We start from the raw sequence: 26,365 nt of genomic DNA on the forward strand, positions 1-26,365 counted from the left end.
TGGATTGAGGGAATTGCTCGTATAAAAGGGAGAAAACCAAGTAAACTTAGGGACAGCAAAAAAGGGAGAGCGATAAAAAGAGAAGCAAAGCAAAAGCATGCTCAACTAGCGTCTTATGCTGGTTGGAACATAACATCTATCCCCCACAAAACACGTGTGTGAGTGTTCCGTTGTAGGTGGGAATGGGTATACAGACAAAGGCATGATCATTGCACGATCGTCCCCTACTCTTCGATCGTTGGATGTTTGGAGCGATGGAAAAAGGGAATATCATCGTTTTTTTCTCCATCCACTTACACAAACCAACTCGCGAGAGAAAAATGTTATCACTTCCTTTTTATCGGCATTATTTCGGTGGTGGGCCCTTTGTTTCGTGATCGGTCGAACTGGTAGCCCTTTTTTCGCGACTAACTTATTTTTCCAGCGAAACAGGCGAAGTTTTTTGTTTCGTTGGTTCCTTTGTGTGTGCAGATGAAAATGTAACAATGTTGCTGGTTGCATGCTTTATTAAGGTTGGGCTTGGTGAAAATCTTCGATCGTTACGAAGGCGCGACATTGGCCCCGGGAGTGCCATTTGATGATTTAATTGAGCGTGAAGCATTCCGGATTCTATGGGCTGTGTCTGTAGTTACCAGGAGACTACAATGGGTCAGCTGTGATCGAGTTTAATTAGGGACGGGAAGAAATTGGCGGGTTTTGGACTTTGGCGATCACCTGTGATCAGCCATGCTGCAAGCGTAAATTGAGATCTCCTTTAGCTGGCTTGATTTAAATCAAGAACAAATTGAATATTTTAGTGACTATTTAATTATTATTAAATAAAACATTAAACAAACATCAGAAAAGCCTTTAATTATTCAACTATGTAGCTTTTTACCTTCCAAAAAACATCGTATAAAAAACATAACCCCACGCGCTAGGGGTTTCTGTCAGTCCCAAACCATTCGGGACCGTTGGAGTGAAGCGCACCGGCCACAATATCTGATATCATCCATCTCCCTCTCACGCTCTCACACTCTCTGGCTCCACAGTACCGAACTATGCTTGAGTGCGTGAGCCGGCCGAGCTTCGGGCCGTCCGAAGCAAAACCGAAGCAAATATCGCATGTCCGCGCGCACGAAGCGCGCCAGCTCCGGCAAAAAATGGTTTCGCGTAGAGTGCAGGTTAGGGTGTTCGGGCCCGCTTTTTGAGAAACAAATCATCAACCGGTCCGTTAACACGTGCGTGCCCGTGTCCGCGCTCTCGTATACGTCCTGTTTGTTCGTTCGCCGCGTGTTCAATTGCTCTCTTCGTTGCGTGTTGTTTTGTACGTGCAGTTTTTTGTTGTTGCTGTTAGTATCCTTCTTCTTGTTCACCGTGCGTGAATCCCCCTTCCTCCCCCCCCCTACATCTCATCCAAATCCCCTCCTTCCTTCCCCCTTCCTCAACCTAACATAAACACACAAACAAAAGCACACACATACACGAACACACACGTGCACACGCATTACATCTACCTGTGTTTCGCTCTCGCGCGCTTACAAGCAAACACACACTACACACACACACTTACACAGCAAATGTATGAACGAGCCGCTGCAGTGCGTTTCCCAAACACAACACCGCACACACGTACTTAGAGTTGCTCTCCGCATAGTGTGTCGCTCACGCACACACTCGCGGCCATCCGCCATTAGTTCTCTCTCGCTCTCCTGCACGGTCTCGCTCTTACACCGGTTATGTGTCGCACTGTTGTTTTCGTTCGGCATTTCGAATTGTCAGTGATTTTTACTTTTACCTGCGGTGGTCTGGTTTGCCGTCACTGTGCCTGTGCTGTAAACGTACGCGTATATTATTGTTGTCCAACGGCAAACTCGCGGCGACCAGAACTAGGCCCTTTTGTGTAATAATTTTATGCTGCGGCGTTTTGTGTGCGTGTGTGACCATTTCTGTAAAATCAGTTCCAAATGTCACACGGATAAAAAAAAGTTTAAGTTTCGTGTCACACCATTCTCCGGCAAATCCGGCCTCGAAAGCAAGCATGTCGTGTGGCGCGTGAACGGACAGAGTGAGGAAGCAGATGGCATTCTTGGTGCATGCGGAAATATCCTCACTTAAGCCGCAACCTATCAAGCCGGTGAGGCTCAGCAATAGTTGTGTGTACCAAAACAGCAGCCATCCGTCGTCCGTATCCGTCGTCTAATCTTGTTAGCGGACCCAATCGGGTGAGCTTATCGGCGGCCATTTGCTTGCAAAAAAAAAAACCGGCCGTTCTGTCTGTCTGGCTGGAACTAGTGTCTAGTTTGGAGTGTTATATTCGTGAAAGTGTGTCCTTCCCAATATTCTTCGTTAAAGTAATTCCAACAAATAGGAGAAGCGAGTTTTAATTTAAAGGTGTCGGATAAAAATCTCTACATCGCCTCGAATCATCCATCCAATCAACGTTCGGTGAAAAAACAAAGCAACCATTGATGCTGATATCTTGCTAGTCGACGTAGTTATATCGCGCTGGCCCAGTATACCAATCAGTCGTGTCCGGGTCGTTCATAGAGCTCGGTTGGGATTTTTTGGTGCAGTGCGTGAATATTGTATAAATTCAGAAGCATTGGTCCCTGCCCCTACCCCGGAAAGTTCTGAACGTCTGCCCTCGAATTTAAATTGGCATTAGATTTATAGATTTGAACGGCATCTTTTGAGGATAGAATAGTGTGTTGGATCGTTGAGTTCGCCAGTAACGTGTTAATGTGGCCGTGAGAAAATTGCCGTTTCGCAGACAATTGGATACAGTTTAAAATTACACCTTCACCGTGCCGGATAAGAAAAGGTGAGAAGGGTGTCCATAATATGTGAATCAAAACCTCCCCTCCCGGGCCGAACGGTTTTTCTTTCGATGCCGGTTGTGTTCCTCCGCCAAGACCTTGAAACACCGCCCGGGTGCGTAATCGTCTGGTCTATAATGTGCGTGCGTGTGTGTGTGTGTCAGTGTGTTGAAAAGGTTTTGCTACGAAAGGGAAAGGCAATGGCAGGCTGAAGAAATACGCCGAGAGGACGACTTCCGTTTCAACAACACCACTGGACGGGGCTGGCAGTCGGATGACGAATTGAGAAAAAAACAATTTCGCCCTGCTTCCGGTACTAATTCGAAGAAGTGGACTTCCTTTTCGAGTAGAAGCTGTCGGTGAGTAATACAAAAGATTCGCTAGATAACGTTTTTAACATGTGTTAAATTCCTTAGTGTCTGATTAAATATTTTTGCCATTTTGATGATTGCGATCACACACTGTGTACTACGATGGTTTATGTCTCCGGCTGCTGTTTCCATCAAAACGTGCACGTGAAAGGGCTCGAAAGCGAGCATTCTGGTAGAAAAGTAAACTTTGTCTGGCTCCGTGTTGCGAAGCAGGGCACACGGTATGTGTGCGTGCGTTTGGTACGCATGGAAGCGAGTTTATCCACCCGCGTCTGGCGTGCACGAAAGAGAGACAGGAATGTGATGAGAGCGATGCAGGATAGCGAGCAGGATAAAAACAAAGCAGGCTGCTGCTGATGATGTTTTGCTAACGCAGCGCAGGTGCGAAAGAGAAGGCACCACAGTTCAGGGGGGTTTTGCTTTTCGGCTACACACGTGTAAAGCAATGCGTCGACTCTCTTGCGATGCGTTTTTTTGCTCTCACGCTCTAGCGTTCCTTGCTTCCCGCTCTCGCACAGTTTCAGGACGGCCATTTGCCTTCCTTTTCATGCACCCATTGCATCCCTTGCTGTGGTGTATGTTGTCCGATCCTCACGTTGCATACGTCGAAGGAGAAGATGGTGTACTGATAAAAAGATTCTGCGTCCGGATCCACCAAGAGATCCCTAACGCTTCGTCGGGATATCGCTTGCTTGCTGGGTTTTGTTGTGTTGGCTATTGTGCCTCTCTTTCTAGCTCTGAATCATGCTGGCACACGAATGCTTGTTTTATCTACAATCACCGTCCAAAAATAGCTACGCTTGCCGTATAATCGGGAGGGAGACTCAAGTGAATGCTCAATGTATGCGATGATGTTCATCCTACTGCACACACACACGCCTACACACAGGTGCACGGACGCTAATTAACTAACACTACGCGGCCAGTGTGATAGGGCAACCTGGCGTCGGTTTCTATCCGGGCGGTTAAAGCAAAAAGGGGGCTGTTTTCGTCCTAGACGCCGGCGACCAATGTCTGTGCGCGCGCGTGTGTGTGTGAATTCTTTTTAAAGGGGAGAAGGAAGTTTCCGTCTGGTGCGACACGTGTTTGCGTGTGTTTGGTTGTGTGTACTACACATAGCTGTGGGGGATGGCTGGGGTGTTGCTATTACTTTTTCCAATAAATGCGGCAAACGGTTTTATGTTGTTTGTGGCTGTTTGGCTCCTTTGCGCCGCGGCGCTATCCGCGTTTAGACCCGTAGTGTGAGGTGTGTACATTAGAATGCAAGTGCGACACCTGTCGGGCTGGTCGTTTGGTTAGGTTTGGCCGGTTGCTGTCCATTGCGTGACGACCCCCGCCCCCCACCCCCCTTCCCTACCATTCCGATGACGAGTCAACTGCGGGCTGATTGAAAAACGTTTCTTCACTTCTTGCTCCTTACGATTCAATTTCACAAGATTAGAATTGGGAAGGTTATAAAGTGGATGTGATAAAACGCAGAACGGAGGAGAAACGGAACGCAGCCCAGAACACTGGAGGTATGAATCGAGATCGCTTTATCATGGTTTTTCGGTTCCCGTGCGCCGGTTCCGATTAGGCCAGCGCTTTCGAATCGAATAACCTTCTGCCGGGTGGGGGAGAAGAACAGGCGTGGAGGAACAGCTAATTCCAAGAAACGACGCCACGATCGGCCGCAAGTTCCCGGACCGTAAACAGCTGAGGCAACAAATTGCAATGGTCCGTGTTTTTTTTTCTCTCTCATTCTTCGTTAATTGAGTTAAACAATTATTGTGAAATATCCCATTTGGTTGCCGGGCCTTAGGCAATTAACCAGAGCACATTTGGAGAGCATTTCATTCATGGTTTTGATGTGGCGCTAGCGCCGTTTAGCGTGTATTGTACATACCGAACTCCGATTGACAATTTCTTTTCTTTCTTCGTAAAGCAAGAATAATTCAAATTCTTGGTTGATGCCTCTTCTTTGGCTTAACGACCTTGTAGGTCATGCCGGATTGGAATCATTGCCGGGCTCTGCCGTATGTAAGACCTGTGCCGATATAAGACTAGGTCATCAGACAGCGATATCGATTAAATATCATAATAAATAAATTTTACTCAGAATGTTGTCTTCGGGACTCCTGATAAAGGCTTGTTAGAATTACAATAATCAACAAAGTATGTCAGCCGAGGGTATCATGGTCCATTGCTCAACGGCCTACTCAAGAGAAATGGCTTGCCTGTTAAAAACATCGGCGTCCATTTTCTATTAATCCTGGCATACACGTCTTGTCGCGATGGACATAGAGGCACATCTAAAAACTATAATTAGAATCGCCAGTCCCCTGTGGGCAAACATTGTCATGAAAATGGCACCGGACAACTCAGCCCGTAAAGTCTTAAGGCCGTCCACATTGACAGTGGACACTTGGTTGGCTCAATTCGAGATACTAGATTGGCCGAAGACGATAGTGTATATGTAAAATATGTAGATAAACTTTCGTTTTCAATACCTTTCGCGCCAATCAAATCTGACAGAAGTTTTACAGAATTGCTCACGAACGAAAGGGAATGTAAATGAATTGCTTTGGATTAAATTTTAATTAGTGTATAAAGTTAAATGAATCGTGCTTAGTTGCAAATTCCACCATTGCATCCGATCATCGGTGATTGCAATGGAAATTTTTTATTAACTCACCCACCCACCCATCTACCCACTCTCCCACGTACACATATATTCAATTGGTGTGCGTCCGTTCGCCTTATCGCTTGCCTACGATTGGACGTTACCCGAGCTCGAGAACGGAGCAGCCCACTCGCCATATCGCGCTGTCATCACCCCGGGTTGGTTGGTGAACAGCATGGCGGAAACACAATGGCGGCCGGGGGTGAAGGTGCACGAGGAAGGCTTTTTTTAAAACGCCAACCTTCCTCTCATAGACTCCATTTCCTGCGAGAGGTGCTGATAAGATAAGAATGTTTGAGCGCGCGTGTGGTTGGAGATAGGATAAAAAAGCCCGGGCTCAGCTGGTAATTATTTATGGACAGAACGTGAGCTCCACCGTCGTCCAAGGACAAGGTAGACGAACGAGCGAGCAGCACACGGAGGAGGAGGCACATTCAGTTCGTATTGGACCGTGCTTATCTTATCTGCCGGGTGGGTTAGTGTTTTCTTGTATTCCAGTGTTGCTTAGTTGGCAGCCATTTTACTTTTGCGTGGAATAAATAACAAACTGGTGCTATTGAAAAGAGACCCTCTCACAAAGGGCAATTTAGTGTAGTAAAAAAAAAAAGAAAATAACTATTACCAGTATTAGTTCGATAATGCGTTTACCGTATCAAATAAAACCACCCGCTTATCCCACCCCAACCGGGACGTAATGCGCCACATGTTTGCATGAACCTCTGACGCAAGTGGCGAAAATCACGCCAATACGACGATCGATCATACTTGGGCGTTTAGATTTTTGTTATGCCTCAGTGCGTCGTTTTTGTTGCTAGACTGAGCAAAAAAACACCCTCCCAAATCGAAGATCCTTCACACCACGAAGCAATTCGATGTGTCATGAAGCGTTTTCGCCGTGAGACGTATAGGTTTTCCGCCCAACAACCGCACGTACACCGGTGTGACTCGGTCTGTTTGGCCGTGTATGCCACTGTACGGCTTCTGAATCGTTAATGACTTCACTTCAGGTGAGATTATCCGATAAAATGCGGAATTTCTGGTGCCGTCTTTCGAACCCTAGCGGTTCGATGGTAAGTTTTTCGCGGTGTGTCCTCCCGCGAATACCATCACATCAAACCCCGTGTTACCATTTGCGTTTTGAGTTTGGTTTGCCTTTTTTCCCGCCTCACAACTGCGACTGTTGTTCTTACTGGCGCTACCTCTGCCTACGGTGCGACATAACCCGGGGAGGGTTAGCGTGTCGTTATGGCGCTCACGATCCTGCCACCCTCTGGATGGCTTCAGCACCACCACCACGGATAACATTGCGTGCTAATTGGTACTCTCAGGCCAAAGGACCAACCAAACACAGCCGTGGATGGCAACAACGAGAACAACGGCAGGCAAAAGAAAGTGTGGGATAGTAGAAAAAGCGTACATTGTTAGCACAACACTAACGCCAACTTGTCGTGTTTGTGGCCGTTGGCGTTGATCAAGCTGCTGTGCCGACGATGACGCCGGTGACGATATCCTTATGAATCATCATCGTTCGCCCCCGTGGTATCGTCGACCAATGCCGGAAGAGAAAATACACACTCACACACCGGGTGGTGGGCCGTGATTAGGAAAAGTTTTTTGCGGAACGACTTTCCGAATATCTATCTTTGGTGTGTTAAGCCCCAACAAAACTCTGTGCCCGAAGTGTACGAGGGATAGGAACATCATCATGATACACCATCCGGCTGGACTGGACTTAGGGTAGTTCTGACTCACAGGCTCTGGTCCTGGTGTGTACCTTGTCGGAGGTGTCGAACGAAGAATTAAAACAAATTATTCAGATGAACGAATGTTGTGCCAGTGCTGTGTTATGGGGTCTTGCCGAGGCTTCAGTTTGTGCAGCTTTGAGTTAGAGCTGTTCCAAAGCAGAACAGGCTCCGCAAGATGATGCCGCAGTATAGTGTTGTGGTGCCTTGTCTTGAAGCTGTTCCAAAATTATCAGACGAAAAAAAACATTGCTGCTTGTTGTACCAGTTTTTCTGCTGATTCGGAACAGGATAATAACTGCATGATATAAAGCAAGGTCTGCTACACATGCCCTGTTTCTTGGGAGTGAGATAGAGTCCACTTTCCTCCTAGCTTCAAAACTTAATCGCTTATAATGAATTGGCTTGTTTCGTTAAATCAAGAAGCACCTTTAAACGGAGAATTCTCCGAACAGTTAAAGCATTTAATACCTCTCCAATCCACATGATTGATGTGTCACCTTAAAAATCCGTATCGATCCCAAAAGGCCCATCTTCCGACGTCGTGTGTGAAAACGGTCGCATTAGTTGAGTGGATTCAATACTTCGATCCAATTTAGTGATTTTCGTGCTGTCGTCCTCCGCATTGCGTCTTTTTCGTTTCCTGAGCCATCGTGATATATCCTTCAGCGGCAGGAATTTCCACCATTCGCTCGTTTCGTTCCCTGTTCCGTTCCCCGACCCAGTGTGATTGTAATTGGTACGGACGACATCGAAATTGTATTTAATTTGTGTCACCGGTGTCTCAAGATTGTTTAGAAACAAAAAGCTTTCCTCTAGGTACTATCCTTGCGGAGTTGCTCAAAGTTCACGAACTTTGGGGAAGTACTCCTCACGAGCTAGCAGGCTAACGTTTTACACACTTTGCTTGTTTCTGTTTCGATTTTTGGCTTCCGTTGCTTACAATCTTTCAATGCGAGTGCCTTGGCCAAAGTACTTCAGGAACAATGCGGTGTGATGGGACTCTGTTGTGGTGCTGCTCTGTCTTGTCTCGGGGTCATCAACGTCTAACCGTTTTGTTTGCAAGTCGTCTGAGAAGTTGCGTCCTCTTGCCAATGTTTTATTTGTTCCTGTCTCTCGTTCCTAGCGAGTGAACAGCACGCTTCACGGGACATGATCAAAGGGTCCACATACACACAACTGGATCACACGCACGTACCCATGCACACTAGGGCTTATGTTTTGGTGGGGGGGTGGGGGCAGGTACGGCGCATTGTGAGAGACGTATTGTACTGTTGTTGGCTAAAGTTTGGTTGTGTCTGGCCCTCTTTTTTTTGTTAGTTTCGTCTACCTCATCGTGCATTTTGGTGTCTGTGTGTGCCATTTTTATCCAATGTAAATGAATAAATTGTTGCGTTGCAGTTACGATGTGGGTGAGAATTTAAATATCCCTGAAAGGAAAGAGAATGAAGTGGAGGGGGCAAAATGTTATAAAATAATTAAACAATTTGTTGCATTTTGCGGGACAGAATATTCAGTTATGTCAATTCCTAAGCGCGAATAGCCCTCGTGGTTGCAGAAGACTTCATATTATGTTTGCTCACCTCAATTCTTTCTCACGCTTGCATCATTTATGATTCACAAAGCGCGAATGGGACAATGACTCATTGGGGGATTTCCATTGAATGTTTAATAGTTTCAAGCTATGCTACTTGGCCCCAATCAAGCCCTTTAAATTGAGTAGCGATGTAATTTTGATTTTACATAGCCAAATTAATGTTCAAATCTCAATTTTCCTGGTTCAATTTCTCGAAAAAACAATTCTTGCAATCAAACGACTATTTGGCCTGACCGTTCTAACGCACACATGTCCACAGAGCGATGGTGCGCTGCTCCACTTTTAGTGAATTTGTTTTCATTTTTCATCCATTTGGCCCGTGTTGGAGTTGTTCCAAAAATAATTCTACCCCACTCAATCACACAACTACCACTACGGCATGAACCACCCGCACGGGATATAAATGTATGTCCTATTTCCATCCATGCGGGATCCAACCCCCCCCCCCCTACCCCCTTGATTCCATTTACCCGACAAGGCTTCTCATCTCAGCACTGGCTGGCTGGCTGGCTTGGCTGTCTGGTTTGTGTATGTATCGTCACGGCTGGAGAGAAAAACTCACAAGGAGTCACTGACGCCCCTGATAGCTTGCTCTTTGTTGTCGCGAAGTTGCGCGCATGAGTTTTTCGAATCGCGACGAGTCGGGTTTGTTGCGTTGGTGCGATTCCGTTCTCGCGTCGTTTCCAGCTGCTGAAAGAGCAGCACGGATCACGACGATCGGCGATCGGGAGGCCTCCATACAATGGATCGGCGTGTGATCATGCGCTTTCGACTGCGGACTCGGAAATGGCTGAACGGACCGATCGTGACTGGAATGAATTGATGCCGTGAACTGTGGTGTGGTAGAGGTTGTTGTGCCTTTTTGTTGCTGTTGTTAAAATTTTATTTAAACCAAAACCCACCCTACCCCCCTCGCCCCCCCACTCAACCGCACGCACACACATGCAGTGAAAAGAGTGTTCTGATCCGTGTGGTTCGTCGATGAGGATGAGGAACACGGTCGTGAGACGGGGGAAAACATTTACCCTCTGCCGGGGGGATGATTAAACGAATGTTGTGGTGGAGATAAACAAAAAAGTGAACACAAAGCCGCCACTCGATATCAACGCGTTCTTTTTTTTTTCTCTCTCTCTCTTCTGATACTGTTGTTGTTGCTTTTGTGAGAGATGTTGTTGGCTTAAGGGATTTGGTTTTTACGGTTGTCTGCCTTTTGAGTGTGTTAGTGTACATTGAAACCAAACACCCAGCAAGTATTATGGGAGAGTATTCGCTACCAACAAAAGCTACAGTTGAATGTTCTTTCTACTGCGTACGACGGCGTATTTACTCTTCCTGCACATTGGCTGTGGTTCGAAATGAGGTGAAATCTATTTCACAACTAAGATGTTTGTTTTTTTGGTGAAAATTATTTAAGCGAGCTTATTGATTGTATACTTTTATTGATAGAATAATTTGAACCAGCTTATCAGAAACGAGATCTACCTAGTTTTATTATCAAAAGGGTAGTCCGATTACCGGATAACTGAGAATGAAAAGATATTTGAGGAATTTTGTCTTCAAATACTATTTCTTTCTAATGCCTACAACATTGAAACGGGTTTCATTTGATATGGTATTGGAGTCAGTATTTGAGGTAATCAAAAATTGGAGTAAGCTGTTTTGATACATAAGCCATAAGGCTTTCAGTGACGGATAATAGAATAAGAACATTTTATTCTGTATAAAACTGCGTTTCTTTTTCATTGGCATTAAAAACTCGAGAGGTCTCAAGAGGCCTGGCATTGCTGGTTTCCTTTACTCCATTTTCTTGGTAGTTGGATAGCCAGTCCAGTTGAACCTGCCGTGTAAAGATAAGCGCCTCTAACGCCTGGATCACAGGAATTTCCCAGAGTGAGATTATGGTGTCAATTTAGTTCTTTGTTGATCTTTGTAACTTAAGACAGTAAGGAAATCTTGTTTTCACCCAAAATTGAATTCTGAGTCTCTTTGTGCCATCCTGTTAAGGATTGGCATTAAGGGCATGCATCAACTCATGAGTTGAGCAGTTGGTATGAGTTTCAATCAAAATTGCGCCGTAAGTTGTTCTTCGGCTAAGCCGGTTTTTAGAAAAATCAAATTTAGTATCACAAACACTTTATTGGCTTTATTGGCGGTCCTTTATTGGCAAACATTTTAAGAAGCTATATTGATGTTTAGAATAAGAAACATTCTAAGAACAAACTTTTATTTCTGAATGAACTCAAAATTGCGATAGAAAATGAAGATGTTGCGAATGATTTTATTTTACGCTGTTCAATAAACATCAATTATAAATACAAAAAGCAGTAGCCTTAAAAACGATATAGAGATTTTTTGACTTTTTATTTGCAAAGTCTTTGGCTATCTGAGACCTCATTCGGTTCTGCATATTGAGATGGTCTTATTATTTTGTCACTTGACACTGTATTATCTTAAATAATATTTGAATAAGCTGTTTTTTCTGTTTAAATTTTAAATTATAAACTAACCACATTGAACTTAAAATACATTGAAATGATAAGCTCGTGTCCCGCTTTTGTGTAAAACACACAGTGTTCGTGGTGGTGGCTTATGCTATGCCGTGAGCTTACAAATTAAAAAATCGATCGAAGCCCGCCTCGCCATTGCACGCACACACAGCGGAGACAAGCATCATCGACGTCACACCGATGTAATCACAATCGAAGTCATGGTGCAGGGCTATTCTCGTTACGATCGATTCAAATGAAACGTAGGTGAACGTTCGATTCGAGCACCCTCTCGGACTGCGTCAACCACCCCCCCCCCCCCTCACCCCCTTTGTTGTCGGGGTTCGGGTCGCTTCTCTTTGTGTGTACTGTAGTAATAAAAAAATACAGCCAAACAGAAAGGAAAAGCACCACCAGGGAAGGGATATGTTGTTGGCGGATGGAAAGAACGTCGGCATAATCCGTCACTCGAGCGACGAACTTTTCCCGCACCTCTTTCTCTCCGTGTTGTCACTCCCCTTCTATCGTCGGTCCGTACATTGTGGTATGCTGAAGCTGACGAGACACGAGATCGACGTATGGATCGGGCAAACATTTAAAGTACGTCGCGCGGCTCTGGAAGTAGAAAGAGAGAGATGAAGGTGAACGAATCGGGCGAGCTTTTAAGCGCACGATTTACTCGCTGGGTTTTGTACGCTCCCCATCCAGTTGGTTTGTGGGTCGGCGAAGGGGTGGTGAAGGGGGGTGAGTTGGAAAAAACAACAACACATACGATCATCATCCCTTCTTCTGTGCTGCTGTGCTGTGTAGTGCGTTGCTGCTGCTGGTGATGGTGGATGATGGCAGAGATAAATCACATTTCTCATATGAGAGCTCGCGGAAGATCGCGCATATCACGCTCACACGCTTACGCCAGTGCGCGATCCGGTCGATCGTCTGTATGTGCCTCTGGGTGCGATCATGCGTCGAATTTTTTTTGAATATCTGGCTCTGTTGCGATAGTGCGTACATTTAACATCTAATAACCGATGACGTATTTATTGTATGGAACTTTCCTAATCCGCACTTCTCAGCATGGGCAAAAGTGAGCAGCTGTCGAGTTTTTCGTTCGCTGCCGTGTGTTGGCCGGCCTGTGATAAGTCTGTTGGCAACAACAGAGACGAGAAGGACAAGCAGCGTTGTTTGGTGCGCTTGGGCCGGGGAAACACTTTCTGATATCATGCGTTGCCGTTTGCTTTCTGCAGTGAGTCATTTTGGGATAACCTTTGCGCGTTCCCGCAGCTCACCGAATCGAGCGGCTGTGAAAACGCGCTGCGCGAGATGTTTATGAAAGCTATTTTAAGTCACAGCTTACCGAGTGCGTTTCAGTTTATCAGCCTGCACGGGGATCTAGGGCAAGCGGAGGAAGATCTGTTGCTTTTGCTTTGCTTTTGTAACATGCAGGGACAATTTTTAATATCATCCACGCCGTGTGTCAACCGTTGCGCTCTTACAGTGTGATTCATTGGCGGTTTGCCGCTTGAACGAGATACGGTAGCGTTTTGCTTCGGTCACGCGAGAGCAGGTGACTGCATCATAATGCATAAAGTATTTTTAATTTTTTGTGCTTTTTGTGAGTTTTAGCTGGCTATGTGTTGTTTGGACTGGGTTTTGGTTGTCATACGAATTTGGCTATTAAGTAATGCACTCTTGCGGTGAGGACCAACAGCATAAAACAAGGATCGTAGTATTACAATATATGGATGAAAAGCAAGGTATAACACAAAGATCACAGACAATATTTGTAGCAATCATGTGTGTGATCAAAATTGTATTGTATCATAAATGAAAATATCAGCATTCTTCTGTCTCTAAATCTAGACTTGGTATGATATTGGAAAAGTATATGAGTTATGTTCCAGAATTCTATAGCTACAGTTTAAGAGATAAATGAATGTTTTAATTTTTAGAGCGATGAACTTTAGTTTATTTGCTCAATCTTATTACTATGCTTCAGTTAATCTAACTGCAAAACTGATTTAGGATTTTTTTTTAATTCGTTAGGACCGTAAGGGCCGTATTGCTACTGACCTAGGATACCATACATCCCAATATTTATTTTTACTTTTTTAATGCGACTTGCTGAAGTTATAAATATTTAAAAACGAAGCAGAAAAAATGCTATTATTGCACATTTATCATTACGACCTAATTTCAGCGGCTAACTACTATATATTCTGGCGTAATGGGCCGACTCACGTTATTAATAACGCAGCAAGGAAACAAAAAAGACTTTATAAAGCAAACGCAAACGAAATTGGCATAATTTGCAGCTGCAATCTTCAACCCGAAAGAGCCGTTTGGGAGACTTTTTGTTGTTGCTGTACCCAACTCCTAACAGCTTTGCTCATTCGTTCGATTATTTCTTAAAATCTCTTGAATAATTTGTGTGAAATGCGAACGCGCGGCTACAAAACTGAGATAGTTACAGCACCAGCGCGCGTGCAAACTTTGCTGCACGTTTTGCATCGAGATTAAGCGCAAAAAAAGGGATAATCCAGCGGTCGTAGCAAGTGAGACATCAGGCACAGTGAAGAAAAAAAGACCCGGAAAACTCTCCTCTTCCCAGTTTTTTGTTGCTGTCCGATCGCCAAGCAGCTAAAATGTGCTGTTTCCCCCATTCATCGGATGCTCGATACACGGAAGGAAGGAAAACCCGTTTTTCGCTCGGTCGTCCAACCGCTCACTCGCCGGTGCCAGGCACTGCTATTCCTCCAGCTTGAAGTCAGCTGCAGCAGACATCTAAATGGTTTGGCCAAGGCAAAGAAATCAGCTGTAAACCGAACATTGGTGTTGGCTCCTTTATAAGTAAAATGTGCGAATCTTGGTTTCGTTTTTTTTGCCGGCGTTTTGGGGTTTTTCCTTGCAATCGCTTGTGCAAGGCTTCGCCGAGCTTCACATTTTCCAAGCTTCGAGTTGTGTGTGTGTGTGTATGTGTGTGGTTGGCGCGCGTTCGAAATGATATCGTAAAAACTGTGCCCCGAGCTCTTCACCACAGCCACCCTTTTTCCCTTTTCAGGCCGGCCCATCAGCCCCGTTGGGGTAAAACGATAAACCTTGTTACTTCTATGTTCGGTCGTTTTGGAGCTTTTAGGAAAACGGAAGAATGATAAATTGGCAGGGGGGGCTGCGTAGGGGGTAGCGATGGTTACAAGATGTAAGTGTGCCCTTACGGCTTGTGGCTGTCCGTACGTGTATGTGTGTTTGCATTTGCGCTTTCCTCTACAAAAAGGCATTTTAGGCGCTTGCTTGCAACACTATCTCTTTCCGTAGTCGCTGGTTGCGCTCTAAAGCCATGCAAAAGCCAAACCTCTCCTGATGGTGTGCCTTTGAGAAAGGAATCTTGTACGATCGAACGTACGCTATACACTACGGTTTGATAATAAAATTGTACATGCTCCAGCTCCCTGGGCGAAGAAGCATTATGAGCATTTTTTTGTACGCCTTTTGCGCAAACTTAGAATCAGAACTATTCGATTCGACTGCGCCACCGTTCCGAACCGGGACAAAATTCACTTCAAATTTTTGTGGTCGCCAACTTTCGGCAGGATTTGCGAAGCGGTTAAAGAAATATACACATTGAAGTCGCAACTTTAAGCGAAAAGGATCGAACCCGACTGCAACACACTTCCGGACGACTTTCTTGTACGCAACCGTGCACAAGCAAAGTGCCGTATTTATCGTGAAAAAATAATGATCCCTGTCACCCCGACGGGCGCTGTTCCGAAAGCTTCCGGAAAAGTGCGGTACGGTCGGATTGGGCGGGTGGTTGGTCCCCATTTAAAATTAACCTCCGGAGTGTATGTGTTAGCCGTTGGAAAACGCGTGTATCCCCCTTTGGGAGGAATGCTCGTTCCTTCGGTTTCGGGGTTCCTTTGCTAGCCGGCAGATCTGTGCCTTGAATGATTGCACTCTACGGGTGTGTTTTGTTCGCATTTTGCTATGTTGATTTTGGACAAAAGATAGCTAATGTTTTTCCACCCTCCCGGACACTCTTCCAGGTATCGGCAAATCGGTGTGTGGTATCTTGGGGGTTCAGGTTTAAAGTGAAAAAGCGGACCGGTAGGGTAGGGTTTTTCTTCGAGCGAGACTCACTGAGAGTCCATTTGTTTTAATGGTGTAAGTGTGGTGAGATTTTGAAGGGGGTTGTTAGGAAGGAGCTGACGTTAATGGTTGGGATGCTGTTGTTTTTTGGCGACTAAGAAGATTTGGTTTGTGTGTGTGTGTGCTGAAACTAACAAAAGCGGTAATGTGTCACTCCGGAGGTTATGGCCAATAATAATACTACTCTATCGGTACGATTGGATGATAGGATGAGTCGAGGATGTGTCGTTTAAAGGTTTTTGTTGGGAAATTGATACTTGGAAAACAAAGAAGGGCGTACACACACATACACCCTGTTAGCAAATGCTGCTTTAAAAGAGATTATCTTAAGCACTCGCCCTTAAAAATGGTGGATATTCTTTAGAATGCTGCGTCGTTCAAATAATCTTCTGAAGGTTGATACGAATTTGCTCAACCGATTTATCCAACTGCTTCAGCAGACGGAACTGTCATCTCGCTAAAAAAGAATTAGTTGGACAAGTGTAGGATTGTCAATTGGTAGGACTCGTGGTTTATAAAGCGATTGTTTCGGAACGACTGGTTGGCACAGACAACTCAGGTATTCTTGTGCGATAGTTTTGTGTATATTATAGTGGTTATCAGGGTTAATCAGCTCTGCCATATCAGCTCCAATATATTATTCAGTTCAGAGTAGGTGCTACATTGAAGCAGCTCATGAGATCTTATTCCAACTTTCTACCTAGTTCTATCATTCTACATCGTCAAAAGATTGAAAATTTAGATTTTTGATGTCATCTTCTGATGAGTTTCATTCCAAAAGCTCAAATCACAATCTACCGCTGGAATCACAAAATTAACTGCGTATAAATATAAGGTGCTCGGATCTCGGGGGGAAATTCGCGAAGTCAACTGTTCTCAGTGTTCTGGAGGTCCAGATGATCTAAATTGATTTGCTATAACTATCAGTAGGACTCGATTACTAAATGAGTTGTTTGACTTGTCGCTAATTTGAAGGGCTTTGTTCCTGGATATGTTAACATGTGATGAAGCAAAACAAGATGAGATATGGATGGAGAGAGAGAAGGACTTGTTAAAAAGAGCAAATAATTACTATCTTATTGAGATGTTAATTCTACTAAGGATTACAAATTGTATTTATAATATCTACAACTCACTCAATTGGAATTGCTGGTCAAATATTTGAAACGAGTTGAAAGAAACTTAAACCTGAAAAACAAAATTATACAACGGCCTACAAGCAGCAACTTTTCCGCACTCCCAGTACGAGAAATGATTTACCGATTTCCGTTGTGGAAATCGAAAAATACGTCTCACATTTTGTCGTTTAACCTAATTTCTTACCACCAAGCCACTCCACCGCCACAAGGGAAGATCCAATAAAGATCCATTTATCCGTGCGGTACCGAGTACGGTTTTGGGATGTCTTGTTTAGGGCTTGCGGTGAATGGTTTCAATTCGTTCCGATAGCAATATCAATAAACGGCGTTTGTCAGGCGCACCCAACACCAGCATCCGGCAGAAAACAATGCAGGAGCTGGACAGGAAAGTAAATACGATTTCTGAAACGTAACCGAAGAAGGTTGACCACGTGTGTGTGTGTCTGTGCCGGGGTTGAAGATGCTGTTGGCGCTGCTGTTAGATTATTTTGCTCTACATTATTTCATCCCTCCCAGTACTTCATTCGATCCATCCTTCTTTCGGCAGTTTACGGGCCGATCGGGACGAGTATTGGGTAGGTAAGCAGGGAAGCGATGCGGTAAATATTATACCTGTGTGCACCTTCTGTGCACCGGTAAGACAAATAGTACCGATAGTAGGTACCCCGAGGATTAAACCCGAATGCTTTCTGCCCGTCGTAAGGTTCTGCTTGTGTTCCTATTCCGATAGGCGATATAGGGCTTGCCGTGTGGTTGTGGTTGTACTATGCTGAGCCTAGTCCCCGGTGCACGGGCAATGGGTTCGGGGCTTGGCGCTATTTGTGGTTGTGGCAGGAACTGTCAGGACCTTTTCGCAATAGCAGCAGCACACACTCTGTGCAGGAATGAACGAAAATCGTTCAACAACATTACGGTACTTTAGGTCGGGAGGCAGGGACCAAGGGTGTGAAGGAAAGAGCAAAGCGAGGGTAGGGAGAGACAAAAATGGTAGTAGTATTGGTGAGCGGAAGATGTTTTCCCTTCTTCCCAAGTTACCCTTGACTGAAGGTTAAGAAAATTTGGAAAGCAGATGTCAAAGGGAGAACAGCAGTGTTTGAGTGTATGCTTTTTTCTTCTTCTCTGCTTTCCCGTTCGCCAAGTTGTGTCGCTTTTCCCTTTGTTTGTGTCATCCTTCCTGATCACCTTCCCGGGAGCGAAACAGAGCTGGGGAGGGGGGTTTTCTTGAAGTCGTCGAGCTATGTGGTCGCAGAATAGAAATTTTCTCCATTCTTGATTTCTTTTGTTCAGTTATCAAGGGAGTACAGGACTGTTGTGGCTGGAATCAGTGTGTGACGCATTGGCTGGGGAAACAAGAAATTCACCAACCGAAGAAAACTGGGCATACATTAACTTGGAATGTGTGTTAGCGCACTTGGTGTTAGCACCCTGGGTTGCAACCAAATCCAAACCGAGACACTTTGGAAGAAACACATTCAAATCACATTCATTAGTGGGACCGGCGTGTGCTTCCGAAGCATATCCCTGTCAGCCCCAGCCAGTTATTTACATGAAGTTTTGTACCCAATGTTTTTGACTTCGGTACTGATAAAACGTTGCTCCTGTTGTGGTGGTCTGCCGCTGTCTTTCCCATGTATGGTGGGAGCACGGATGGGCGGCAGAGGAAAATGCAGACGACGAGGTCCGGCGAGAGGGCCTCGAAGGTGCCGTTTCGGATGGTGTGTGTAGGAGGCCGACACTGTTTTGGCCCCGGCACGGCACAGTATGGCAGGAATGATTGCAAAAGACGTCCGAAGGTCTCCGAGCACAAGTCACTTACCTGTCCCGAACGTATTTGGCCAGACGGGTTCTACTCCGTTCGACACTGACCCCGAACGGGCCGGGATTGTACGGGATTTTGTGTTAGGGGCTGTTTCGCTTCTTTTTTTCTTTCCGCTGTATTAAGTTTGTTGTTTTGGTGTTGTCCATGTCTCCGCTATGGAAGGGACCGGTAAGTTGTGAAATGTCACACCGTGCTGTGAAGAGATGGTGAATTTGGGCGTCTTCCGACCAGTGATTCCATTTATCGATTTAGAATTACATCGACCTCGGATGTTCTTGCTACGTTTGCATATATTATGTGAGTTCTGTTAGTTGCTCAGAATAATTTTGCTTTCACAGCAGTAATCGAACTTTTTCCATTAAGAATATCTCATTTCAACGACATGATGTTTTCTGAACTTTATGCAAGTTATTTGAGCGAATATTTCCACAACTCCCTGCAAGTCCTGAAAATGTGTTAATTTATTGCAACAAAAACAACTTCTTTCCCATCACTGATAAGAAAGCCATTACTTCCAAAGGTAACGGAAACAAGTCTTCCATGTGTGTAGCCAATGGTACGTTATTGATATTTGTGCCATTTCGTGCCAAAGGCTTTTACTTCTGGTTACAATCGCCACGATTTAATCTGTCGACCTCCATTCATCACCATGACATATAACTCATCGTTTGATCTTATCAAAGAATATAAATCTGAGGCAACCTTGAGCGGTTGTCTCTCACCCTTCACCCCCCCGGGAGGACAGACCACAGACACGGTCTGCGCCTTTAAGGTCACTCATCTGCAGCGCTAGTACACGATATTGTAGTAGGACAGTTTAATGGGAAGTGACGTTGAAAGGCGCACCGTTTGCGTTTCTTTTCGATGGTACGGCGTTTGGGTTGGTGCGCCGAGATACATCACCCTTGGCAAGTGTGCGTGTTGCATCTGGACTCTGTCGTCTAGGTTTTTAGTGTTCACTTTGGCCCGGTTGCGCATGAAGATGGGCTGTCCGGTGGGGAGGGGCGCATCTGTTTGATGTTTGTCGATCTTGTCGATCGCATCTTGTTTTGGCGATATTCTAGCACTGTCGTACTATGACCCTTTGCGTATCGTCCATCAGAAAGAGAGAGATTCATACATGGAGATGGTCTGTGCCGTCGAGCAATGAAGATGGTTTTGCGTTGTCTTTTTGTGTTCCTTTTTTACGCCTTTCAATATGCGTCTTCAAATGGTTCGTTTTTGTTCTCGGTCAGATTTAATGGACTGTGTATAAGTCTTTCAAAATCTGCAATTTTTTGTTGCATCCCTGTTCTTCATTGAGATAGAGCAGTGTCTGAAGAATGTTTAAGTATTGCGTAAATTTCGAATATATAAAATTTCATACAACTTTAAATTTTATATCAGGAATAGTAATTAAAATATTACAGAAAAGAATATACAAAATAGTCGTAAACATGCTAAACTTCAACAAAAAAGGAAGCAAGTAAAAAACACTCCCTCCGAGACCAAGATTTCGCTTCTCGCGCTGAAGGAAACGAGATGCATTTCGTAAATTTTCTCTCTTCGTTCCTTTAGTTTCTGCTTCCTTCTTCGGTGCGCTGTACATTATACTGCACCGTGCACTACTGCACCTTCGACTGCAGCAGAGAGTGTTACCATTGCCACCCTCCCACACTTCCTCGAAGCATCCCTTTCCGCTCTCACCCTGCTCTCAGCTATTGTTATTATTAGCCTTATTCTTCGTATCTCCCGTACCAGCGAGCGATTCTGGCCGGTGCGTAGGCGTGTGAGTAGGAGTGCAGTCGGCCCCGAAGAGGGCACCGGGGAGGCCGAAGCGATATGTGTTGGTGTGTTGCTGCATCGCTCGTACTGTTGCAGTTTGCAGTTCGATTCTCTGTGTTTTTCTCTTGTTTTGTTTTATCAATTGATGATGTCTTCTGTTTTGGCTCCGACGTCTCGTTGGCCTGGGTATTGTATGTGTGTGTTGGTGGCGATGGTGGTCCTCTTTTTTATGAGGTTAAGTAGCAGTTCGTTTCGGTTGCATCTCTCACGGTTGCACTTACAGCGCTGCAGTAAAGCGTGCATACGAATGCATTTAAACTCTGGGTCGAACCCGAAGCCGATCGCTAGCATCCGATGCAACCGATCGATGGGAAAGATTCTCTGCGCTGTTCGTTGTGTTGTTTTGGTAAACAGTACACAAGTCAATGTGCCACATGCAATGCACAACCCCCACCATCGCGGCGGGTGGATTTAGTTTATTTTTACTGCCCTAATGCGCGACTTGCTCGGTGCCGTCGGCTAAGCAATGCTTAAGCTATCCCATTCTCCGCTCGATCGGTTGGTTCTGCGAGGAACGAAAGGTACTTGGAAAGGCGGAGGCCGAAGAGTGACTCCGTTGGGGTTGGTATCAATGCGGTGCGTGTGCTCTGCTGCCTGAACCGATAACGATCATACGGTGAGATATTTTTAGAGAGGCAGCAATAGTGCAGCCTCCGACGAAACGATCATCCACCGTTGGGGAGAGATTGGTAATCGAAACGTCGAGGTGTGGAGTAGAGACCGATGGGCATGAAGCGGTTTGCCGTACGACTGCTGCTACAGAACAGGGTGTTCCGATGACGAACGAGATGACGGGGATGACGGATGATGACGGTGTGCGTTAGGTGCGCTTGGTGTGCTCTTTGGCCATGTGCGCCATGCTTAACGTAGATCTGCTCGACGTTGAACCTCTTGGTGAAGCTGAGATGGAGTCGCCCAATCTCTCCTTCTCGCTTACACAAGCATCCATTTTCTCTCTCTCAACTCACCCTACATCTTCCTCTCTCGCTTACACTATTTTCTTAAGATTTTCTCAACACGTTCCTTTGGTTTATGATATCACGCCGTGTACCTTCTGGCAGCGGACTCTGGCTGTAAGCGTGTGTTTGTGTAGGCAAGATTCCACTTCACCGCGATATCAGAGAGGGTTTGTATCGTACACGCGGTGCCCGTGTGTGCGTGTGGCCGTACACGCATTTTCATTCGCCGTGGTAGGGAAGACAACAAAAACCACCCTCTGATATCGTATGGCGCGCGGCATGCACTGTTAGTTTCTCGAAACCGGTCGTCCGGTAGTGTTGGTGTTGTTTTTACCTTCCGTGCGGTCGTTCGGTCCGAGTTTTTTTCCGTTTGGCCGGATCGGTTTTCAGTTTTGGTCTATTGTTTTATCGTTGGTTTTGCGCCACCCTTTAACTAAACGTTATCAGTGTTGGAATCTGGTTCGTACCTACCCTGTTGGGTGTGTATAGTGGTGGTTATTCAGTGTGATGCTAATATAGCCGATGGATGGCAGAGTTAATTCAATCGTTCGTGGATACGCGGGGAACAGTCTGATCTTGCTTGTATATTGTGTAAGACAGTGTTGTTTGTGTAATACAGTGCTTGTAAGTAGTGATTTGTAATGGACGTCCATGATGGGCTTGGTTGAACGATGGTTTCTAGTGCTGTTCTACGATAATTGAAACTTAATCAACATTTTATTGCAAAAGAGCTATAAAGATAATTATTATCTAAAGTTTAGCTGCGTTCCATTCCTGTGGTTGATAAGTTGAAGAAATGTTTAGAATGCATTACACGTGTTTTGTTTGCACGAGTGAGAGAGACATTGTTCTATTGTGCTCTGCCTGAAGCACAGGCAAACTATCGAATATACCTATTTATAGACCACGATAATAGAATGGTGTGCGGTGCATTCATCCAGCTGCATACCCATGCTGCGCAGGGCTACGGGAATCGTCGCAAATCATCATGCTTACTTGCGTTGGCTTACGATAACAGAACTCCGAGTCCGGAGAATCGGAATTTGAAATCGGTTTTGTTGGAATCCTCGCTGGAACAACGAATGCGAACAAAAAACAACAGACGAACACAAAAAGGAAATAAATAGGGATGATAATGAAAAGCAAAAAAAGGGAGCCTAACGAACACGAGACACACCAGGCAACTGCAAACAGGGTACTAGCAACTCAGGCACGCCATGTCAAAGCATTTCAAAGGCCAGCATTAAAACCGGGGAATTAGTTCACCTTCTTTTCCCGGTTGTTGCTGTTGTTGATCCTACCTGGAATAGTAAAATCCGAAAGGGTCTCACTGTGGCCATGCTGCTGCTGCTACCTTTGGTGAGGTGGTTCGGTGTGATCAGATGATAAGAATGGCTTTAAGGGTGTTTTTTTTTCTCTCTCTCTACTCTTATTCCCCCGTTTGATGATTCCCATTTTCAAGGACGATAACGTGGACCATGTGAGTGTGTGTATAATTCCTGCTTTTGTTGCAAAAAAAGTGACATTAGTAAGGGATGAGGGAATTTTGCGGCAAATGTATAAGATGTATAGGTATTTTTGGAGTTGCAACTTCACATGCTGATTGTACTTTAAACAGAGTGGAAAATACAAGAAGAGTGAGCAGAAAAAAGGCTTAGACCCTGATACAAAAATATTACTGAAGTGATAACAACACCACTCCCCTTTCCTAATATCCAACATGAAGTTAATGCCCAATTTTCGGCATACTTGTCTAGCCACGGACGGTGTACTCAATTCCCATTTAGCAACAAATTATAACACTGAATCAGAAGTCATATTGATGACTTCCTTCCTCCCGATTAGAATCGGCTTCCTTAGCCGGTTGGCGGAAGAATTAATGAATGACATTGTATCGAAACATATTTCGCCGGCGTGTTTTTTTTCTGTCTTGCTCTTTCGCCTGTTTCATTTGTTGGTTAGCTGGTGGATATTCACTTGGGGAGCGTGGGGATGGTTAGAGTTCTCTTGTTATTATTTGCGTTTTTTTTGCCCGTTTTCCAACCGCCGAACGAACGTCATCTGTTAAGGAGTTGGTCGGTTTTCTTTATCGTGTCGGTGGTGACGGCCAAGGGAGTAAAAAGGGAGTGGAGAAGAAGCTGCTGTGAGGCAGCAGCAACAGCAGCAGCAGCAAAAAAAGATCCATAATCGCGACGGATGCCAACTGTTCCGCAACAAAAGCTATATACTAGGCAGACAGAAGGTTGTTTTTTGGGATGTTATGTTGCGTTTTTTTCCCCTGTTGGTGATCACACACTCTCTCTCGGTTCAGTTGTTGTCGTCGTTTCCGCGTCCTTTATGAGGCACAGGAACGTTCCTTCCGCTAGTGGAGCTAAAAATGGTTCTACTGGTAATATTGTGCCTTCGACAGACGTTTGGATCGAAACGTTCGCGGTTATGCCCCCACACACTTGGGGTAAAAGGGTTTCAGCGGTCGAGGTGGGATGATGGCTATAGGGCGACAGAACGATGAACGCGAGGATAAACACCGGAGAGCCTCCCGTAGCTAACCAGCCAGCCAGCCAGCCAGCGCAGTACATCGCTTTAAGCCTTAAGCTAACAACAAATGAGTTTCGGGGGTAGTGGCAGCAATGTTGCTGGCTGGGGTGGAGAGAAAAACACATCCACCCTTGCACACACATCTGTACTAGACGTGAGAGGGTAACGACGCACCATATGACAGTGGTGGTGGTGGTGGTAAATATATTGGTATAAAGCTTTAAGAAAGGAATGCAAAAGAAGCTTGAACAAAAGGAAACCAAAGAACACAACATCTAAAAATGTGTACCACCATGAGACGACGGCAAGTCATGGATTGGATTTTTAAATGCTTTCGAGCCGATTATTTCGACGGTTTCGATGGCGGTGTGTGTGTTTGCTTGGATGTTGGTGTTGGTAATGGGTTTAGGATAAGGGGTGAGAGCACAATGAAACGAACGTGAAAACGTAATAACAATAAAATAAACGCACGTACTCACGGACACCTACAGCTTTTGTCACGGAATGTGTACGATTACTTCAAGAGTAAGAGAGCAAACGGTGAGGGAATGTATTATTGAGAGAAAACGAAGGAGCATGGTACTGCCGATATGAATTAAATTGATATCGCAATTGTTAGGTTTTCTTAGCCAACATTTTGAAGCTATGCTGTACTTTAAACACGCAAGAGTTTTTAGGAGTTGAGATGTGTATTACATTTTATGATTAAAATTTGCTTATAATGTGTGTACATTTATCTCAAATTTTAGAATTTGTTCTATTAAAATACTTATTTTAATGTATGCGACTAAAAAACAAGATTTATTTTCGATATCTTTGAATCTTAAAGCATGATCGATAACTCCAAAATGCACCAAATGATTACAACATCTACGAAGCTCCCTACAAAATATTATCACTTCTTCTCGAGAGGCCTCAGGGTAGTAAGCTAAGACCTCAGCCATTTTTTTCGTCCTTAGGGGACACTGACGATCAGTTGATCTTTCGTCATGGATTCAGAATGGGTACAGAATAGGTGGATGCATAATAATAAAGACCACCGATGGAGGTTAGCATAAAACAATCTACTAAACAGTTACGGAGATTATTAATTGATGATTACGGTCAGACGCCGTATTGCCAATTACGGAGATTAGTTGTGTGCCTTTTATCCCTCACCACCAGAACGATTTTTACTTGAACGGCAAGTCTGGCACAAAGATGTTCAGTTCATCTCGTATATAATTCTCCGATTGCACTGACACTTTGATACTTGAGTCTAAGTTTAACTACGACGAATCCACAGAGTTTCCTCATCACTTTTTACTGAATTCCACAGCACAACAATACAGTTAGTGACTGGAACTAGCTTCATATTATACGTCGTCTTTTAGACATATAATATTCAAACAGTTATAAACGGTTGTCAAGGTGTACTTCGGTATATTGGGTGGAAAGCCATCGAATTTTTATTCGTGAAGTTCAGTCTATATGCATTACGATGCACTAGATTACTTGAACACTAGACCAACACTAGATAAAATCTTATCAGCTGTTTGTACATTTTATTTCATTTCTCTAAAGATATCCTTCCATCGTTATCCATGCTTAACATATAAACTAATTTCTCCCTCATTTATTTCTTTCTTTTCGACAGATCTTGAAACAAAACGGTTACGATCAACGAGAAACTAAATGGTGGTAGCTCAATCAACAAATTGTGCTATAAAAATTTGAAAAACACCAGAAACCCCAGAGAAAACGCCCGGAACGCCTTCTTGCTGTGCTGAATCCACTTCATCTGATTGACTGGGTAGCTTCTCTTCTTCTAAATTGGTCCAGCTACAATTAAACAACACTCACTTTCACGAGCACTAATGTTCCCGTTTTACGAGATGTTGTAGCAAATTTAATTAAATCCGTGTCGATTGTACAGTCACTTCACTTTTACACCACATAAACACAAACATCTACGCAGTGTACACACTCACACACACACAGGCACATTCATAGAACCGGTGTCTCGGTAGAATCCGGCAGCGGCAGGATAATATCCTTCGCAGGATGCTGTGGTGACAGCGACCACCAGTAAACGGCAGACAGCAGAAATATGTGTGTGTGTGCGAGCGCGTGTGCTCAATGCGTTTGTCGGTTGTGTGCTAGGGTTTAGCTGAAGTGAGAAGAGCTGGCAAAAGATGTGTGCAAAAGTGTGCTAAAAATGATTTGCCCCGGCAAGATTGATCCGTCGTGGTTTTTGATGCAAGGATGAAAATTCTTGTCTAGCGTGCCTGTCGTTGACGGAATGGTT

At 44.7% G+C, this 26,365-nt stretch overlaps 1 protein-coding gene across 19 annotated transcripts in view; it reads left to right on the forward strand.

The window, feature by feature from the left end:
* Positions 1-1,179: 1,179 nt before the first annotated feature.
* Positions 1,180-26,365, forward strand: part of LOC118509274 (probable serine/threonine-protein kinase DDB_G0282963) — a 227,729-nt gene continuing 202,543 nt past the window's right edge. For 3 of the 19 annotated variants that reach the window (XM_036049628.1, XM_036049647.1, XM_036049640.1), the window contains exons 1-2: positions 22,030-22,164; positions 25,715-25,870. The gene's annotated coding sequence lies outside the window, so the exon portion shown is untranslated. Of the gene's footprint in view, positions 1,332-1,468; positions 1,883-1,937; positions 2,205-2,236; positions 2,334-2,670; positions 3,158-21,844; positions 22,000-22,028; positions 22,165-25,714; positions 25,871-26,365 lie in introns of those variants that run through there. The other 16 variants (XM_036049637.1, XM_036049645.1, XM_036049629.1 and 13 more) reach the window with 15 other exon arrangements.

This window comes from Anopheles stephensi, chromosome 3 (assembly GCF_013141755.1).
Source record: "Anopheles stephensi strain Indian chromosome 3, UCI_ANSTEP_V1.0, whole genome shotgun sequence".
NCBI classification, from domain to species: Eukaryota; Metazoa; Arthropoda; class Insecta; order Diptera; family Culicidae; genus Anopheles; species Anopheles stephensi.